This window comes from Pholcus phalangioides, unplaced genomic scaffold, assembly GCF_987345545.1.
Source record: "Pholcus phalangioides strain wild (caught in Gottingen) unplaced genomic scaffold, Ppha-v1.0 ptg000039l_1, whole genome shotgun sequence".
Lineage (NCBI taxonomy): Eukaryota > Metazoa > Arthropoda > Arachnida > Araneae > Pholcidae > Pholcus > Pholcus phalangioides.
Genome location: NW_028301625.1, coordinates 24,018,047 through 24,040,519, shown reverse-complemented (window position 1 = coordinate 24,040,519; position 22,473 = coordinate 24,018,047). Strand labels below are relative to the sequence as shown.

Below are 22,473 nucleotides of genomic sequence, written 5' to 3'. Positions count from 1 at the left end.
TCAAGATATTAAAAGTCTTTATAAGGAATCTCCTACCTTTTAACATGGTAATAACTTTCTTGTGTAGAAACAATATTTAAAATATTACTCTTCCATTGATTTATTTCAAATTTTTTCACATACATTTGATTGTGTGTGCTTTCCCATGACAGTGCAAAATTTTACATATTTTTAATACTTAAGTTGTTACAAATTTTCAAAAAAATATGATAAAAAATGGCTTGCGCGCATGACAAAATTGCATGAAATCAATGTATAATCAAAAAATAATTCAAAATAAAGAAAACTGTTGAAAAAAAAACATTGAGGGTATCATAGCATCACCGATTCAATCTTATTCAAAATTAAATTTCAAATCAAAAATTTTTTTAAAAACTTAACAACTTTTTATAACGCAAGTATTTATGAATGGATCTCAAATCTAGAGACCCCTTCGATGCTCGAAACTAATTCTGTAATTGAACCGACGGCGAACAAGACGATATGAGAATTAAAATTAGATTAATGAAAATAAGCACCACGAGGAAGAATCTTAGCAAAATAAAACTGCAGCAATCATTAGTCTTCGTAAAAGCATATGATGGCTGACCCTCCAGATGTGGTATTTGAGAATTCAGAGATATTTTTGTTTAGTGAATTTGTGGCTTACGTTTTAAATAAAATATCTATCAAGTTCTAATTGTCTATTGTATAGTCATGCAGGTGGATTCTATGATTTCTGATTTTTTGTGTTATTCATTGATATTGAAAAGTATATAACAATAAATACCACTAAATCCATATTTATATAACGCAAAGAAAACTTGTTGAAAAAGTTGCATTGAATTCAATTTTTTTTTATTGATAGATGTAAATTAGATTGAATGTAGTAGCAAAGGTTATGATGGATAACACTCGCAACTATACCGCTGCAGATATACTTTTTATGGAAAAGAAACGTTTCAAAACCTGAAATGCGAATTGCAGAAAGTTTTATTCTAACAGGTATAACGTGGAACAATGCTTATAATAAAGCAGTTTTTATACAATGAATGACTATTATTTTTTTCTTGAAATACGTTACAGGTGCTTATAAATTACAAATGTTCACAGTTGTTATTCTATAGTTAGTTGTCAGTATCATGATACTATATCACTGGATGAATTTTTTTAGGGGTTTTATAATTAGTTTAGATCATTACATCATTATTTTGCGTCGTTATAATATTGACAATGTTACAGTGATTACGTTATCCGCAAGCGCAAAATTAAATACAGCATTAGTGAAATTATGAATTCATTCATTTGTCCTGCTAAAAGAATTAAAATTATTCAAAAATAAATTTTTTCATCAAAAAAAACTATTCTTTTATGGAACATAAAAGTATCAGAATTTTATTCAAAAATGATACTTGGGTTATAAAATTCTTTTTTAAAATTTTTTTATAAAACTTGTTTTAAATTTAAAATATTTAAAATTTAATTTTGAATAAGATTGAGTTGATAAAATCTCATCATTTCTTTTTGAATAATTTTTTTATTCAATTACATTGATTTCATGCAATTTTATCATGCGCGCAAGCAGTTTTTAATACATTTTTCTGAAAATTTGTAAAAAATTAAGTATTGAAGACAGGTAAAAGTTTGCACTTGCATAGGCTAGCACACGCAATCAAATATATGTGGTGAAAATTTAAAATAAATCAAAGGAAAATAATAACATTTCTACATAAGAAAGGTTTTTACCATGTTAAAAAGTAGGAGACCCGATTGAATGGTTTTCATGATTATTGCTTAAAGTTAATATCTGAGGTACTCACATATGTGCCTAACAGAAATGGTCCTAGTAGAGATATCGATCTGAATAAAATAATCAATTAATTACTTTTCTTTCTTTTTAAAGGGCATTTTGACATATACTAAACACAAATCAATCACAAAAAAATTATTTTAATTGCCAGTTTTGACTCAGGTTTGAAGAGGTTAAAATATGGATATAAATATATAGTGAAATTTTAGAAGTATTAAATAAAAAATATTTTTCACATTGATTATAATTGGAGACTGGAAGTTTAGAAACTTGAAACTGAAAATAGGCAGGCAAAAAGCACTAAAAATGTTAAAACTAGGCATTGAAAAAGACATTTATAACTAATGGGCAAAAAGAAACAATGACTGAAAACTAAGATATTAAGGGTCCGAAAATTGGCTAAAAAACTGGCTTCCGTCTATTGTTCTTTATCAGTTTATAATAATTATACATATTATTTATTAGTCAAGCTAAGTTTATACTATCATGCCAAAAAGAAGTGTTTGTGATCCTTCAAGCTTATGTCGGAGGTGATTTGATCAAATAGTAAATATGTAATTTGCTAACATGCAAAATAATGTTAGCAAAAATCAAAGAAACACAATTAGTCAATAACTGTAATTATGTTTTACTTAGAACCCTTACAATATTGATGTGAGCTTGATGGTATGTCGATTGCTATCTGAAAGAACAGAGATGAAAAATCTTTGTCACTTCTACGCCTAGCAGCACTATTTTGTCAGACGTCTATCTTTCAGGCACTTACGATTATTTGCATTCAAATGGAGTTGGGAGGGGTGGGGCTTTATGATAGAAATTTATGCAAAAAAATTGAAATTTTAAAAATGAACAATAGTTTTGAATTTCTTAATGATCAAAATATCCAAGTTATATAGAATATGGCCTCCAAAATTCACAGACAAATATAAAGCAATATCGAAATAACCATCTACGGCAGGAAAAATTCAAAAAAGGCATTTTTATAAAAATAGGCAGAAAAGGGCATTTATGGCATTTTTCTATGAACTTCCGAGCTCTAATTATAATAATGTATCTTACCTGAGTATAGAGATTGAGAGACAAAGATTTTTCCACGTCAAAAGTATTGAGAGAAGAAACTTTTTTATTTATATATACGTGCTTTTGCCAACTAAACTTTTGAGTGCTCGTTGCGTAAAATAAGTGCTCTTGATTTTAAATGCCGAAAGACAAAACAAAAACGCGAGCGATGGATGTGGATATAAAGCTTACTTCTTACTCAATGTAAAAGCGCAGCCAAAGTGAATGAGTAAAAGCAGAGAGCGCTTTGTACGTTTTCATTCAAGTCCAGCGATTGGTGGAATGTTCGTTTCTCTACTACATGCAATCTTCTCTTCCTCAACAGGTAGGATGCAAAGGAAACACATGACGCCTATACACAACGATTTTCACTTTTCAAAAACACGTATATACCCTCTCTCCCCCATCTTCTCTAAAAGCTTGATATGGACTCTGCTTGTGAAGAATGATTGCGGGGGATGATTGTGTGATCACTTTGTTGCAACAACAACGCATCAATGTACAGTCGAGACTCATAATGAAATCGGATATTACGAAGAATCGGTTATAAAGAATTTTTTTTCCGTGTCAGTGAACCTGCAATACGAAAATAATGTTGAAAATATCACTTATAACGCATTTCCATATTTATGAATATCGGATATAAAGAAATTTCCGGCAACAATGGAACATTTTTCAGGAAGTAAGTTCCAAAAAATTGGAAGTTCTTTTTCAGAAACAAAGTCTAAATGAGAAGTACTACTGTACTATTCCAGAGAAAGACTATGGGTATATTCTGTGAGTGCCATCTATAGCTAGATGGTGATTTCTATAGATATAGCGCTGGTTCTGTTCATTTGTAGAACCACTCAAATAAAAGGCGATCGGTATAACCTCAGTTTCATTAATGAAAAAGTTTCCTAGCTTTGTGAGCCCTCAAGACTCCACAGAGAATAGTCTAATGAAGAACCTCAATTCAAAGCCCTGAACAGACACACATCATCATCGACAGTTTGCCTCTGACAAAAGTTTACAACACGCACACTTTGAGAACCACTGACTAACAGTATACGAGTCCAGCATTTTATTCAAAATTACCTGAACACCGTTAATATTTAAGGAGCTAATTTTCAAAAAAAAGGCAACATTTTCACTATATATTTTTTTTCGAAATGCACTTTTTAATGTTTTAAGAATCTTTGGAATAAGCTCTGTCAGATTATGCTACCGGGACTATTCAAACGGGAGTGTTTTTGGTAGGGTTACAATGTGAAGTTAGTCGTTTCTATAAAAAAAGGGAACATTTTTCATACACTTTGGTATTTTTATCTCTCGATAGCGAACACCTATGGGACCGAAAAGTTTGTCCGCCAATGGGGAGTGTCCGTTAATGGGTAGTAAAATGAATTGAGTCCCGTCGATGTAATTGAAAATAGGGTCAGTTAGTAGAGGGGTCCGTTATAGGAGGTTCCACTGTCGAATGATCGTGTTTCTAATGACGAGAGGGCAATAAGATGCTAACCGATCTCCCCGTTAAAAAGTCTCGCCATAGAGAGAGCAACAGGCCTACAACGGCACAATTATTCAATCATCCAACACATAGTTGAAGTGTGATGTAATGTATAAATGTGATTACACGTAACAAGGATCTTACAGAAACAATCTTCACGTTAGGTTCACATCTCGTGCACGCATATTCCTGAGTGTACCAATTCGTTAGAAATTCCGTAGTGGAATGTGTACGAGCGGCATGTGCAATTAAGTAGTAGTAATAGTAATGGTACCTTCCTGGGCTAGTTAAAACCTTCTGGAATCAAGAGGTGACGTAGACATTTCCAATTTTTCAGACTTAATCAGCTCCAATTTTAATCAAAAGCTAACATTTCCATTAATTTTCTTTCAAAACATAAAATTTCCAAAATTCAAATGTAGATAACTATCTTGAATGTTAATCAAGAGAAACATAGAGTATATTGTTACTGTTTACTTCTGCAAATTTAGCAAAGGTGGAAATGTCCCCTATTTGAAAATAAGCTCCTCATTTCTGAGACATGAGTGAATAGTTTTAATTACAATTCAATTTTCACGTCTGTCCGAGGACCACCTGTCCCATATCCGTGAACCATCTCTAGTTTGCGGGCTGGTCACAAGCGCTACTTTAAGTATGTTTGCACGTTAAACTCGAGCATTTATCGTGTATCGGTTATAACAACTATCGGATATTACGAATTCTGCATCACGTTCTCGTGAGACTTCGTTATATCCGGGCTCGACTGAATTTTATTTTCAAAATTACAAAATGAATGATTACTACAAAAAAGCAGAGAAATGAAGACGGATGTAAAAAACTCCCATGATGTAGATATAGAAATATTTGTATTCAATGAATGCAGTCTATCCAATACTGAAACTTCTAAACACTTGTGGATCAACTCGCTGACATTTTTGACTACTTAATTTATTATATATAGGTACAGTGAAACCTCGATATAACGATCAGAAAAAATATCGTTGTACAAGGGTAATCGTTATATCGAGAGGCAGCATTATTACCAGGCACCCCCAAATTTATGTTGTTGTTGTTGACATCTCTCCTGAGCTGGCGTTGTTATATAGTACCCCTCATAAAATGCATTGCAAGTATTTATTCGCAGGAAATACATTTTTTCTAACTGATTAATTTATGAATAAAATTCCGTTAGTTGTCACACCCTGTAAAGTAGTTTACCACATAACACTTGTGTGTAATACACAGAAAAGTAGTCTCACAGAAATTTAATCAACACTTTTGGGGATGGGGGTAGGAAGTGCTACCCATGTTGAAACCCCACACACCCTCGAAAGAACAAAAAATGGTGGGAATTTAAAAATATATTGAAGGTGATTTTGAGCAAAATAAAAATATATCGTTGTAACTGTTTCGAAACATCCTCGAAAAATATCGTTATACAGAGGGACTTATCATAATAAAAGATATCGCTGTATAGCGAGGAGTTCAACATTAGAGTAAAGCAAATTCCAAACAAGATTTGAAAAAATACCGTTGTAGAAGGGGTTTATCGTCATATCGAGTATTGTCGTAGCGAGGTTTCACTGTATTTAAATACATAAAAAATACGTAAAGCATAAATAGCCATATTTGTTTTATATAGCGTATAAAGAAGTCCTTACCCAGCCTTTTTTTATTCTCAACAGTTGGTCGGAAACAAAAACTTTCAATCACAAAAGTGTTCAAAATGAAGTAAGTATACATATTATAGAACTTTTGCGTAAAAAAAATTAATTTTTAATCAAGTTGCAAAATTTTACTTTTTTCTATTTTCTTTAGCTATCTTGTCGTATCTGGAAAAAGTTTGTCCTTGTAGTAATATAACAAATAAAACAAGTTTCAGCACCGTACGACAAAAGCTGATATTCGATTTCGAAATTTGCAATTTACTAGTAAGAGAAATTCTCAAATAGTTTTGCTACGCATTTAATATGAAAAAATTGACAAATAAAATAATAAACACGTGTTTGGAAACAAAAAAATTTCTTTGATTATATTGATATTTAAAAAACAGTCTAATATCAGTCATGATCTTTCAATGTTAATTTGAATATCAATTTGATGTATTAATTTTAATTATCAGAGATATATTTGAAATTTCATTCTCATCATTTGGTTAAGTAACAATTTAAATATTTTGCTGCTCAATATGTGACCGGCCTCCGAGCTCTCTTTAAAACTTTAAAATTTAGTATCTCGATAAATTAGTGTCTTACGGCAGTGAAATTTTTCTTGTTTTTTCTGAAAGGAAAACCTTTTTCCAGATATAAACTATGGGTTCAATGAAAACATATAAAAAAATTAAAATTCGGTAATTTTTAGTAAATTAACTTTTAACCATTGAGCCATAAAAAATGAGTATTTATTTCAGTAAAAAAATTAATTTTGTAATTGGGAATTTTTTGTCACGATCAATGGTTGAGAAGAAAAGGTTAACGTAAAATTCACTAACAACAATTAACCACCATGCAATTCACCGCTAGCAAAATTATTCACCAGGAAAATTCAGACCAAAAATTCATCGACGGAATTGGGCCAACGCTGGGAAAACTCACCGATTAATAATTCACCAACAGTTTGACACGAGTCAATGAGCCAGTAAGTGAGCGAGGAATGACCGAGTGAGTGAGTCAGTAAATGATACAGTAAATAGTGAGTGAGTGACAAGTGGTTAGTTTTGGTGAGTGAGTGACAAGTGGTTAGTTTTGGTGAGTGAGTGACAAGTGGTTAGTTTTGGTGAGTGAGTGACAAGTGGTTAGTTTTGGTGAGTGAGTGACAAGTGGTTAGTTTTGGTGAGTGAGGGACAAGTGGTTAGGCTTCTTTCACATGGAGCGGATGCGGACGCGGGTCCGTATGCCCTTTCACACGAGCACTAAAGACGCCCGCATTCAGAGAGAGGGATAGAGATAGAGAGAGAGAGAGAGAGAGAGAGTGCCCACACATAGGCAGCTTAGAACCATTCTTTGGTGGTTTAATCTAGAGCCCCATAGACTATGGATATAAAGATGCCTTCATTCCGATCCTCACAAGTAGTTGATGGGAGAAAATATCTTAAAATATTTGCAAAAGATTTTGAAAAAAAAATCTGTCTTTTCGGAAAAATATGAAAGGAAAATTCCAAAAACATCCAATGATGTACCAGAAAAGAAAAAAAAAAAATCAAGAGATATCAAAGACTTTGCAAGTAGAAAAAAAGGAGAGTGGAGACTTTTTTCAAAATGTCTGTGCTTAGAAATATTCACATCACAATTCTACCTAAGGCCGGTATTACACTATAAAAGTTTCATAAAATCCCTTTTATAAAACTTGAAAAATCTAACCAATAAGGCTATTGGTTACATTCTAGAAAATGCAGCCGTTGACCTTATTGGCTGCATTTTTCAAGTTTTATAATAGGACTTTTATCAAACTGTTATAGTGTAATCCCGGCCTAAGACCGGTATTACACTATAAAAGTTTTGTGAAAGCTCTTTGATAAAACGTGAAAAATTGAACAAATAAGATACCTGGTTGCATTTGCTTGAATGCAACCGATACGCCTATTGGTTGAATTGTTCAACTTTTATAAAAGATCTTTTATAAAACTTGATAGCGAAATCCCGGCTATTTTTTTATAATTTTAAAAATTTAAATTTAAATTTATAATAATTTATCATTATATAAAATTAATTACACTATAAAAATTTTATAATAATTCTTTTAAAAATGCAACCAATAAGCTGATCGGTTGCATTTGCTCGAATGCAACCGATAAATTTATTGGTTGCTTTTTTTTCAAGTTTTATAAAATAACTTTCATAAACCTTTTTTTAGAATGAAGTCCCACCCTTAGATTAGTCACTTCTGAAATATAAAATTTCATTTTTTTTTTAGTTTATAGACTCAATATCTAGTATAATATATACTTGTAGGTTTTTGGGGGGGAGGTACAAAAATTATTCAAGTACTTAGGGCTTTCAAACGGCTTAATCTGGCCCTGAGTGAACGCCGTACGTGGATAACGTTGTTTAATAAAGGTATATATTTTTTAAAGTTTAAAAAATTAGAAGATTAAAAATAAATAAATAAATAATATATATATATATATATATATATATATATATATATATATATATATATATATATATATATATATATATATACGTGCCCGTTGTGGCCACGTATTTGTATTTGATGGTAGAATGAGTGAATGGGAGACAAAGTGAGCGACTTGGTGACTGAGCGAGAGCAAGCTAGCTTTATAGTGACAGGCAGGTTTCGCTCATTCATTGACTCGCTCGTTCACTTGCTCACTCGATCATTCATTCACTCATGTCAAACTGAGGTCAGTGAATTGTTTGTCGGTGAATTTTCCCAGCGATGAATTTTCATTCGCTCAATTGTTGGTCTGTGAATTTTCCTAACGTAGACTTTTCCGGACACGAGAAGAAAAAGCTTGAGTTAGGACTTCGTGGTATAATGCATAATAGTGAAGACCAAAAACTACAGGGTGTTTCAAAAAGAATCACCCGATTTCAAATGCGTATATTACGAAAAATATTGAACATAGACACTTATAAGATTATAGAAATACAAATACAAATACAACGCCACAACAGGCAAAATGACCAACGAGGTGGCTGAGAAAAAGATGCCCATAAAAATATGGATGTCATATATTTAAAAAATAGAGCATCCCAATTAAAAATGCAATTAACAAAAATTATAAACAATATTAAAGTTAAAATGTGTGCTAATTAATGCCAGGAGCTTGGGTAATAAGAAAGATTTTTTAGAAACTATGATGGTTGTGGAGGGCCTGGATCTTATAGCCATTACTGAATCTTGGGCAAAGGATGGGGATGAATCTTTCTTACACATCTCAGGATACGATACTTTTTTGAGAAATAGATCGGATAGGAAAGGGGGTGGAGTGTTGATATACGTGAAGTCATGTTTGAAGTTCTAGAGAGTGTAACGTGAAGAGATGTGATATTGAAACTGTATGGGTTGAGCTTGAGAACAAAAGACATTATAAACTTATTGTTGGGGTTTATTACAATCCACCGAATAGGGATCCAAACTACATCGCCAAATTGCATGATGAAATTTCCCACATGTGTAAGCGTAAGAGGGTTCTCATACTAGGGGATTTCAATTACCCAGGTATTCAATGGGAGAATCTTTCATCTAGAGATCAGTATGAAAGAGACTTTCTTAAGTTGGTGCTCGAAAATTTTTTGTATCAGCATGTATCAGAAGCCACTAGGGGCAGGGGCGTCGGAAGTGTTTCGAACCTGTGGGTGCCCGTCTTGAGATTTATGCAGGAAATTTCGATTTTTGAATCAATTCTGTGGGTGCTCAAACCCGTTCTACAAACTTCCGTGGGTGCTCGAGCACCCACAGCACCCCCGGCTCCGACGCCACTGACGAGGGGTACTGCTATTTTGGATTTAGTTCTCACTAGTTCTGAGGATCTTGTTGAACATGTTTCGGTAGGGGAAGAGTTTTCTTCCAGTGATCATCGTATCGTCAGATTTCACTGTAACTTTTCCTCGGGTAAGATTGATAACAAAAGACTGGTTCCTTGTTTTCGAAGAACTAACTTTGATATTCTGAGAGGAAGGTTAGCGAAAGTTTTCAAAGACCGGTTGGAATCAGTAGGGGTGGTAAGCCAATGGGAGGAATAGTACGAAACTGTCCTCTGTTTTGCACGGCGTCATACCCTTTGTTCCAAAAAGGCGTGTTTGTACATCGTACCCTCTATGGTTCACGGACAGCGTGCGTAACCTCTATCTTGAAAAGAAAAGAGCATTCAGGGAGTATAAAAGTGGACGAGGTGACCTATCATTGTTTACTGATAAAAGAAGAGTGTTGAAGAAAGCGATAAGGGATAGTAAAAAGGAAGTTGAATCTAGGTTGGCAGATAACATTGGCTCTGATCCGAAAACATTTTTTCGATACGTCAATAATGGATGTAAGGGGACAGTTGACCCCCCCCTCTCGATAGGAGAGTCTAGGTTAGAGAGCAATGTTGACATGTGTAGTGCTTTCAATGACTTTTTCGCGTCGGTTTTTAACAGAGATAATGATATTCAATATACTGGTGTTGCATGGGGAAATAAAATCCTCAACGATATTCAAGTGGAAGATGTGGAGGCCCTAAGTCTTCTAAAAAATATATGTGCGAGCAAAGCACCAGGACCAGATGATATATATCCCAGGGTCCTCAGGGAATGTGCTAATGAACTGTTAGGGCCAGTCGCACAGATATACAGGAGTAGTACTGCTGAGGGTATCGTCCCAAGGGATTGGAAACTTGCTAATGTTGTTCCGATATTTAAGAAGGGTAGTAGAGAAGCAGTGTCCAATTATCGTCCAGTGAGTTTCATGAGCTCCCTCTCGAAAATTTTGGAAACTATTATCAAAAGGCAGTTTGTGAAGTGGATAGACGAGAATAATGTATTGTCGGATAATCAGCATGGGTTTAGGAAGGGAAAGTCATGTGTAACTAACCTCCTTTGTTTCTATGATCACGTGGGCTTTGGGTAAGAGCAAAAATGTAGATATTGTTTACCTTGATTTCCAGAAGGCATTCGATCGGGTCCAACATGGTAAACTCTTGAAGTGTTTACACGAGATTGGAATTGGGGGCAACTTGCCGAATTGGATAGAATCGTGGTTAAGAGATAGGTCGCAACGAGTTATGGTGAACGGGGAATGATATCAGAAAGAAAAAAGATATCAGACCAACCGTAGTTATCCAGAAGGGACTTGCGTGAATTTGCCCAGTTTTTGAATTTATATATAGGCAGAGTTCAAGGAAGCAAATTTTTGATAGATGGTTCTCGTACATTCTCAGGAGCCTAAGCCAATATAAGATGAGTTGGTTGAACATTTGGGTGGGTATTTATTTATTAGGGTTGCTGTAATTTTGAAGTATATGAAGTATGTAATACACATATGTATTTGTATTTGGTGGCAATGTCAAACATACATCATATATTCAAAATAGACAAATATTGCATCAATGTGAGAAGCTCTCTAGTAATATTGTGGAAAAACGCTGTAAAAACGGCAAAAGTGACGAAAAAGTGTCGTTATATCCGAGGCTACTGCATTTTCATCGATGTTATAAACAAGGTTTTGTTAATATTATTCTCTATGGGGATCAGTCCTGTCCAACAATTCTTGGTGTCATCGCCGAGGTATCGTTAACTACCTAGTTTAATTATACTATCGTTAAATATTGGTTTGCCCGCATTTAGCCAATACCTTCTATAGCAGAAGCCTACGCGCGAAGCTTTGACGTCACTGAAGTCGCCCATTTCACCTGTAGCCATTGGTTATAGCAGTCCGACGTATGCGAAATCTTTACCTTTTTTTTGCAGTATATCCAATTACTGTAGGTAAAGTGGGAAACTTCACTGACGTCACGAGCTTCGCGCGAAGACTTTCTGCTATAAACGGTGTTGATTTAGCTCTCGTTGCATTAGTATTTATGTTGAAAGGAAACATTCCATCAGTAAGATATTATTTGCAGCAGGCAGAAAACACAAATAAATATTTTTTTTATTATATTTGTGTAATTTTTTATACGGAATTTTGATTCTCAAAAATTGGTGATGGACAAATACATCTATATTTGTATGAGCGATTATACTGCGAATAATTGTTTCATATGAATGAGAGTGACTTTATATATGAATAAATTTGATTGTAGGAAGTGTTGCCATCTACTGGAAAAGATGAAAACTTCCTCACGATTTCGCAGATCTCAATAAAGTGGTGACATCTATGTAAATCCACGGAAGAATGAAATTATTTACTGAACACAATATCTATAATTTCGATGACTTGAATTAGTTTAATTAATGTTTACATAAAATATTATATGAATGCAAAAAAGTCAATTTTTTATGGAATCATCAACAAATGATGATGCCAGGGTGTTTATATAATTTATAACTTCAGCGTAAACAGTTTCTTAGCAAGGAGGACACATGCTTAACAATGTCAATTTGATATGTTCACTGAAGATGGCGCTATTATATATATACCAACGAAGCATATAAATTGTTTTCCAACCAAAACAGAGCAGCTTTTGAAACATGTATATATTTTTTAGGGGTGCTTTTAACTAGAGGATTCAGACACTGAATGCTTCCACCATTCTTTAAAAGAAAGATGAGGTAACATCCATGGTCATCTTAACACTTCGGCCACCAGGGCACGGACCAGGAGACTCGTGTGCATGGAGGACTCCATGACAATGAGATTGGGTGCACAGATTTTGAAAGTATATAAATTGGTAGGGTATGGTATTTCAAGCCAGGTAGAAGATATCCAGAATATTACTTTGGCCAGTGCCCATAATGCCACGTCTGGCAACCCTTATTAAGTTTCGGATGATGATGGAGTAGGTGACACCATCCGTCGATCAAGAATTGGACACTCTCAAACTAAAGAAATTTTTGCTTTAAAAAATTTTAATGGTAAATAAAATTTAAATTTTCCCCAGGTTATGTTATATATATATACTAGTTTTAGTGAGAATCGAGTATTTTAATCTTAACAAAAAATATTCAAAATGTTTTCATGGATCATACACATATCAATGTTGTTTATATTGATTTCGAGAAGGCACTGAATTCGATCGGGTCCAACATGGAAAATTCTTGACGCGTTTACCACGAGATTGGGATTGGCGGTAACTTTCCTGAATTTGATAGAATCGTGGTTAAGAGATGGGTCACAACGAGTTATGGTGAACGGGGCATTTTCTGATTGAACAGTTGTTACAAGTGCCAATAAATTTGATTTTAGGAAGTGTTGCCATCTACTGGAAAAGATGAAAACTTCCTAGTCGGGAATCAAAGCGATAAGGAGTTTCTCCAGACTAACTTAAACAGTTAGTCTGGCAAATCTCCATTCACTTGCATAGGCAAATGAATGGAGACTGATAGCGTTGACAAGTGCACGGTCTCTCATTTTGGTTCGAACAACCCACGTTTACTTACGATTTGAATGGTTTCACTATCCCAGATGCAACTAGGGTCACCGATTTGGGAATTCTCATTGACGAGCGGCTTAGATTTTCTGAACAGTGTTCGACGCTAGTCAAAAAAGCGAATAGAATGCTCGGTTTCATTTTCAGAAAGGTCCTTTCGCGTTCTTCTAAAGTCATTCTTCCGCTTTTCCGAGGATTAGTTCATACTCGACTGAAGTTTGCTGTGTGGTTTTGGAGACCATACCTACAGAGGGACATTGACTTAGTTGGCGGAGTGCGGGGAAGAGCTACACGTATGCTTGTTGGCACACGGGGCTTCAGTTATGAAGAGAGACTTCATACAAATACAAATACAACGCCACAACAGGCAAAATGCCCAACGAGGTGGCTGAGAAAAAGATGCCCATAACAAATATGGATGTCATTTATTTCGAAAATACAGCAACCCAATTAAAATTCCCAACTTCAAGGCGCAAATGCGAGCCGATCTCCCCGTTAAAAAGTCTCGCCACAGAGAGCAACAGTCCTACAAACAGTACAAATATTCAGTCATTACACTTCACTCACTTCACTTCTGAGATATAGATGGCAGCACTAAAAATCATACACAACACTGGATACGCACTCAGACTGTTAGGGACACATACTCACACTTCCGACACAACTCACTAGGTAGTAAATTGCCCATGGCGATAGACCTCAGTTGTGCTCGGCTTGAAAAAAAAACCCAATTAAAAACACAATCAAAAAAATTATAAACAATATATATACACATGATAAATTATTATACAATGCCCTTTATTTCTTGAATATGTTTATGTTGGAAGAACGTAGTTTTATCGGGGTATAAGATCGAAGTGTTCAGATTTTCAACGAGATAGGATGGACCATGAGTTGTTACTGTACCGTCAATCAACTGCTTTGACACGGGAACACCACTAATGATTGGTAAGGGACAACTCCAGATCGTGGTGTCGCAGAGAGTTTTCTCTAATAGAGTTATGAATAAATGGAATAGCTTACCTCCTGGGGTAGTAAATCCTAACACAATTGACACGTTTAAAAAAAGAAATACGATATGTATTTTGGGAAAAGCGAGAAGCTATCCATACTAATATAAGGCAACCATAAATATTTTTATGGTAATTTTTCATTTGTTTGCGATCTTTGTTTCAAAAAATTAGAACGTCTGAATAAAAATGGTTTAAACCATTTATGATCACGGACGAAATATATCGTCCGAACGCCAATCGAATAAATTCAATTTAGTTCTCTGTGTTTTTCTCTCTCTCTCCTCACCATCGAGAAGCTATGTTGTAACCCTATATGAGTGATTTTTTCCTCTCATGTAATATATCTTTCGGCTATATACATGCAAGAGTGAAAAAGAACACGTAGGGTAAGGGTGAAAAGAGACTAAAATACTCTTTTATCGATTTATTTTTGTTATACTGTTTTTCCTTTTATATATTTTTCCCTTCCTTCTCTTGTATTCTCTCTTTTCCCTTATTCCTTTTTCTAACGTATGGTTAGGTCAGGACAAGATTACTAAATTTATTTGCCGATTCATCAAATAGAGATCATCCAAATTTCTTGCCAAATGGCTATACGTGAAGTGCTTAATACATGAATATTACATGAATAAATACATGAATACATGAATTTACATATACAAATAGGCATCAACATAATCGAATAAGTGTTTCCTCTCCACTTATTGACTGCAGAAGTTAACGACTTCTGTATAGATGACAATTTCATTTGCCATCAAGATTCTGCCCGTGTGAATTGCAATGGCATCTATCCTGCTTCTAGTACATGCAGGAAATTTTGATGGCAAATGCCTTCTCCATGCTAATCTTCAACTTCTGGAATCAAAAGGTAGAGAGTGACGTGCACCTGCATCCGGAGAAATCTTCTGATGTATTCTGGTCCAGCAGCTGAAACCTTTGCTCAAAGATGAAAAACGGTTTTCGCATCAAGAATTCGGCCACTATGTTCATCAAACTTTATCGATGTCTCGGTGGTTTTCATGATATCTGATGGTGGTACTTGACGCTAGTCCGATCGAGAGATTGTGGTGCCATAATAAAAAAAGGAAGCTATCCAAATGCAAGAAAGCTATTATCTCTTTAAAACAGCTAAAATAGAAGCCATGTTTGAGGTTCAAACCAGATACGTGCTGGATGCATATCAAATCAATACCTTGATGCATGAAATCCATAATCGTTGATTAATGAAGATTTGGTATTATTATTTCAAAGAGTAAGTATGTAACTCGGGAGTCGTCAATTCTACCAAAAATGACATGTTTAAAAAGAAATATGATGTTTATAATGGGGTGAATGGAGAAGCTATCCATATATTTAGGTAAAATAAATATAATTGTCTATGGGCAGTGCATTTTATTTTATCATAATCATTCGTCTTTGTTAGTTTTATTTTAGTATGTATGTTTCTTCGTCATAATTTATCTTTTTTGAGTTGCTGTATTTTAGTTGTACTGACATGCATAGTTTTTATGAGCATCGTCTTTTAGCCACCTCGTTAGGCATTTTGCCTTTTGTGGCCTTTGTATTTGTAAACTGGTAGATAGGTACACCCAGATAGGTAGAGGCCCTAGAAGCACCATTCAGCTAGGGTGCCGGTGTTCCTGTTAAGACGACTTTGTTGCTCCCTGAAGCATCTCGATGAATACAAAATGAGCATTGAATTTAAAACAACATTCAAAATGTTGATAAGTGCAAATACATTACAGAACTACAATGTAATAACTTTATGCATATTCATTTGATATTTTAGACGAGCATTGTTCTCCCGTTGTACTTGCGGGTGATTCTGTGGGTGGGAACAAATCAGGTAGGAGCGAATATTAGTGAGTCTCTGTCAGAATACCGGGATTTACTATTATCCGCTAGGGAGGGGGGTTCAGATGTGGCAGTGATTCCAGTGCTGCCAAGGGGTAGTAGGGGATATAGGAGTAGGATCCACCAATTCAATATAGGCCTGAAGGACATTTGCTCCTCACTTGGGGTCACGTTCTTGGAGCTTCCCGCATTTACCGATAGGTGGCTTCGTTCGGATGGGATCCACCTAAATAAGAGAGGGGTCTGGGAGGTTTACGATAGTCTTAGGTCAGGTTTTTTACTCCCAGACCACGTAGTCGGGAATGCGGGTTAGTTAATGATAATCACAACAGTACTGACGGGGAATTACCCACCTCTGACTTGGATGGCTTCTCGATTGACAACAAACCACCGGGCAAATTAAAATGTGTGTTAATAAATGCCAGGAGCTTGGGTAACAAGAAAGATTTTTTAGAAACTATGATAGTTGTGGAGGACTTGGATCTTATAGCCATTACAGAATCTTGGGCAAACGATGGGGATGAATCTTTCTTACACATCTCCGGATACGATACTTTTTTGAGAAATAGATCTGATAGGAAAGGGGGTGGAGTGTTGATATACGTGAAATCATGTTTGAAGGCTAGAGAGTGTAACGTGCAGAGAAGTGATATTGAAACCATATGGGTTGAACTTGAGAACAAAAGACGTCATAAGCTTATTGTTGGGGTTTGTTACAATCCACCGAATAGGGATCAAAACTATATCGCCAAAATGCATGATGAAATTTCCTACATGTGTAAGCGAAAGAGGGTTCTCATACTAGGGGATTTCAATTACCCGGGTATTGATTGGGAGAACCTTTCATCTGGAAATCAGTATGAAAGAGACTTTCTTAAGTTGGTGCTCGAAAATTTTTTGTATCAGCATGTATCAGAAGCCACTAGGGGTACTGCTATTTTGGATTTAGTTCTTACTAGTTCTGAGGATCTAGTTGAACATGTTTCGGTGGGGGAAGAGTTTTCTTCCAGTGATCATCGTATCGTCAGATTTCACTGTAACTTTTCCTCGGGTAAGGTTGATAACAAAAGACTGGTTCCTTGTTTTCGGAGAACTAACTTTGATGTTTTGCGAAGAAGGTTAGCGGAAGTTTTCAAAGACCGGTTGGAATCAGTAGGGGTGGTAAGTCAATGGGAAGAATTTAGTACGAAGCTGTCCTCTGTTTTGCACGACGTCATACCCTTTGTTCGAAAAAAGCGTGTTTGTACATCACACCCTCTATGGTTCACGGATAGCGTGCGGAACCTTTATCTTGAAAAGAAAAGAGCATTCAGAGAGTATAAAAGTGGACGAGGGGACCTATCATTGTTTACTGATAAAAGAAGACTGTTGAAGAAAGCGATAAGGGATAGTAAAAAGCAAGTTGAATCTAGGTTGGCAGATAACATTGGCTCTGACCCAAAATCATTTTTTCGATACGTCAATAATGGATGTAAGGGGACAGTTGGCCCCCTCTCGATAGGAGGCTCAAAAGTAGAGAGCAATGTAGGCATGTGTAGTGCTTTCAATGACTTTTTCGCGTCGGTTTTTAATGGAGATAATGATATTCGATATACGGGTGTTGCATGGGGTAATAAAACGCTCAACGATATTCAAGTGGAAGACGTGGAGGTCCTAAATCTTCTAAGGAATGTATGTGCAAGCAAAGCACCAGGACCAGATGATATCTATCCCAGGGTTCTCAGGGAAGGTGCTAATGAATTGTTGGGGCCAGTCGCACAGATATACAGGAGTAGTGTTGCTGAGGGTATCGTCCCGAGAGATTGGAAACTGGCTAACGTTGTTCCGATATTTAAGAAGGGTAGTAGAGAAGTGGTGTCTAATTATCGTCCAGTGAGTTTGACGAGCTCCCTCTCGAAAATTTTGGAAATTATCATCAAAAGGCAGTTTGTGAAGTGGATAGACGAGAATAATGTATTGTCGGATAATCAGCATGGGTTCAGGAAGGGGAAGTCATGTGTAACTAACCTCCTTTGCTTCTATGATTACGTGACTAAGGCTTTGGGTAAGAGCAAAAATGTCGACGTTGTTTACCTTGATTTCCAGAAGGCATTCGATCGGGTCCAACATGGCAAACTCTTGAAGCGTTTACACGAGATTGGAATAGGGGGCAACTTGCTGAATTGGATAGAATCGTGGTTAAGAGATAGGTCGCAACGAGTTATGGTGAACGGGGAATTCTCTGGTTGGACAGACGTCACAAGTGGAGTTCCTCAGGGAAGTGTCCTTGGCCCCATACTTTTTTCACTTTTTATCGACAAACTCGATCAGGGTATCGATGGAATTACTAGCAAATTCGCAGATGATGTGAAGCTAATGGGGGTAATCGGAAATGAAAGCGATAGGGAGTTGCTCCAGACCAACTTAAACAAGATTGCAGCATGGGCAAATGAATGGAGCATGACGTTTAGCGTAGATAAGTGCATGGTCGCTCATTTTGGTTCGAACAACCCACGGTTCTCTTACGAGTTGAATGGTGTCACTATCCCGGATGCAACTAGAGTCACCGATTTGGGAATTCTCATTGACGAGCGACTTAAGTTTTCTGAACATTGTTCAGCGGTTGTCAAAAAATCGAATAGAATGCTTGGTCTCATTTTCAAAAAGGTCTCTTCGCGTTCTCCTAAAGTCATTCTTCCGCTTTTTCGAGGCTTAGTTCGTCCTGGACTGGAGTATGCTGTAAGGTTTTGGAGACCATACCTACAGAGGGACATAGACTTGGTTGAAGGGGTTCAGAGAAGAGCTACGCGTGTCCTTATTGGCACACAGGGCTTGAGTTATGAAGAAAGACTTCATTTTTTGAATATGTTTACATTGGATGAACGCAGGTGTCGAGGAGATATGATCGAAGTGTTCAAAATTTACAATGGGATGGATAGGATGGACCATGAACTTTTAGTACACCGCCAATCGACTGCTTTTACAAGGGGACACCAGTATCGATTGGTGAGGGACAATGCAAGGTTATGGTGTCGCAGGGAATTTTTCTCTAATAGGGTTGTTAATAAATGGAATAGCTTACCCCCGGAGGTAGTAAATTGTAACACTATTGACACGTTTAAAAAGAAATACGATAAACATGTTGGGGTAAATCGAGAAGCTATCCATTCTTAGAATAAGACATCCATAAGTATTCTTTATGGGCATTGTATAATATTTTATCATGTGTATATATTGTTTGTAATTTGTGTTAATTGCATTTTTAATTGGGTTGCTGTATTTTTTAAACATATGACAACCATATTTTTATGGGCATCTTTTTATCAGCCACCTCGTTGGGCATTTTGCCTGTTGTGGCGTTGTATTTGTATTTGTATTTGTATATGTGTTAAAAATAATTTCTGTATTCACATTTATTTACATATTTTATTTAATCCAAAAACTCTGTATGGTTCGAATTATCCAAGGTAAGTCCGGTTCACATTACATCGGATAACCGAGGTCCTGCTGTATTTCAATCAGAAGCAATACGATAATCATACGATGCAGCAGAAAGTAGGATAAGCGAAGATTTATGCGAAACTGCGATTGCATTCACAAAAGAGGCACTGAATGTAATTTACGTACTTTTTATAATACATTTTATTCGAAGTGTAACGTATTTTGAATAGACCGCGCCTCGCTTATTATGATTTCAAGATATCCAGCGGATTCTGTCTGCATGTTCCACACGAACGAACCAGCATATTGTAATGCTTCGTTTCGCAAATTAAAGGTGCATTTCGCCATCCTCAGTAGTATATAACTGCATTAGAATTTACATGTACAACATGCAAACCAAGTTTCCGTTCGCTGGTGATGGGCGCAGTTTGAAAATGTAATTTTGAGACGTGATTACTCGAGGATAAAATATTACGAACAGCGCTCAGCTGTGAAAATACCAGCGATTAAATTAAACATTGTTGTTTGGCTTCCAGCCTTGTGAGTTAGTTTATGCGTATCTGCAGTGTTATACTCTGACATGAGGATAGCGTATTTTAATAATATATTTCTAGCATGCAGAATATACAAAACATGAATTAGTAATTGATACTTAATTGACGTTTCACATACAAAATGTGCTCTATTCGGGAAAATAATGTAACCAACGATAATAGCATTTCCATGTAATGGTTTTTTTAATCGTCAAATCATGTTCCTTATACATGTTTTATCATATGATTTTGTTTTTCCTTCGATACAAATTGTTTACGTTGAATATTTTGTGCTAACTTGTTTTAAGTTTCATCTAAATTAATAGTTCCATGTCTTCCTATTGCAGTGGTACCTCGGCCAACGAAGATAATTCGTTCCGGAATCACGTTCTTTTGTCGAAATCTTCGTTAGCCGAAACGTAATTTCTTATATGTTTCTGTGGAAAATCGTTTAATTCGTTCCAGATACTGGCTAAAATTTTAATAAAACATTTTAAAACACCAAGGAGCACTATAAAAAAGACAGAAACTGACCGAATCCTAAAATTAACAGCTTCGAAATTCAATAAATGGGAATTTACAAGAAGATGAGATACTGAAAATCTTTTTATTTTACATTATGTACACAACCAACACCAGCTTCAGCAGACTAAAGCTGGTGTTGACACAACCCAGTCGAGTTCATAGATGTCCCCATCCATTTATGACTTAGTTAGCTTACTCCTGGGTCTGATACATGCAGATGGAAAAGATAAGATCTTGGAATGTCCAGACTGTTTAGTTTGATGCCTAAAAAGTCTTGCACTGGAAGAACGCGTGCTCTGGAACCATAGACTCTTTTTGACGTGAATACGTCTTTTTAATCATCTGACAATACTGGAGAGCATTGGCAAAAAGTTGCGTGGCAAAATTCTCTAAACACTCATATCTCAGGAAGTACGCAACGCAAGCCCAAAGCAATGGTATCGTCAGATGCACATAACAAAGACAAATCTAATAATATCGCTCCGGTTGTAATAGCTCTTCTCGTCTTGTCACCAGGCTCGCTACCCTGATTCGTAACGAAATTGTTTTGCTCTATATCCCGAAAAGTACGCAACGCAAGCCAAAAACAATGCTATCATCAGATGCACGTTACAGAGTCAAATTCAAATGATATATCAACGCTATATCTCGAGAGGTTTGGAACGCGAATAGAATCCTATGGTGCCGTCTGCTAAGCATTTTGAAGACAAATCCGATGATGCCCTACGAATGTTAATACTTCTTTCGGTCTGGGCACCAGGCTCATGGCCATCATTTGTAACGAAAGTATTTTACGCTCTTTCTCGAGCAGTTCACAACGCAAATGGACGACAATGGTATGGATTTGTCTTGAAATAGCTAACAAAAACGATACGCGATTCAAGGTACAAAAAAAAAACGTATTCACGTCAAAATTTGAGGCCGTGTGTACGACATAGCCTACCCCAATTTTTTTTTTCAATACATTTTTAGCAGTTGAATTTTTCAGTTCAAATTAAATGATTAAAAAACTTTTAGAAATAGAAATTAAGGTACGTCTAGAATCAGATTCCGAGGTGGACATGAGTTAATGGAGCTCAAGTGAGAGTAACTCCAACAAGCGCCCGAATGGCGCGGTGGTAAGATGCTCGTCTTACGCTATGAAGGTTGTCATCAAGATCCATGGGTTCGTGCGATTTATCAGAAACAAGTTCTTTACCTACCGAGCCTGGGGAGGCCATCGATGAATGGTTCCTTCATTTCCCACCCAACTCCACTGGTTGGAAATTGCCGAACGGCAATACAACGAAGTGCCAAAAATCAGGGGGTACCTATTAATATTCGCCGGGTAAAAGAAGGTCCCCCTCGATATTAAGAGGTACCCCATGGCTTTTGGCACTTCAGTGTATATGACCGGAGTTGGTGTGTGGTAAAGAAGTAATTCTGATGATGATTGGTGCTGAAATTCAGCTTACGACGTAGTTATTTTATGTTAGCGCGTGCATCTCTCTCCATACCGAAAATGTTCGTTAGCCGAGGCAAAAAAAAATCTTTATCCGAAAAATTCGTAAGCCGAGGTATTACTGTAGTAAAACACAATTTAGCTTCTGAATGTTTTGAATCCCTAATGAGTTTTCTCAACCCACGAAAAATAACTTTTGATATATTTTTTTTATCGTCAAACTTTTAAAATAATGTTGGCGCTAATGCACCACGGATATATTTCGGGATTTAAAAAAAGGAGGTTTTACGAAAAAATTCGCGAAATGGGAGCAAAAATCCGC

At 36.0% G+C, this 22,473-nt stretch overlaps 1 protein-coding gene across 2 annotated transcripts in view; it reads right to left on the bottom strand.

Annotated features, from left to right (window-relative positions):
* Gpb5 (Glycoprotein hormone beta 5) overlaps nt 1–22,473 on the bottom strand; it is a 172,424-nt gene that overhangs the window by 8,689 nt on the left and 141,262 nt on the right. The window contains exon 1 of one of the 2 annotated variants that reach the window (XM_089253661.1): nt 2,849–3,056. The exons of the other annotated variant lie outside the window; for it this stretch is intronic. The gene's annotated coding sequence lies outside the window, so the exon portion shown is untranslated. Of the gene's footprint in view, nt 1–2,848; nt 3,057–22,473 lie in introns of those variants that run through there. 2 annotated transcript variants of the gene reach the window in all.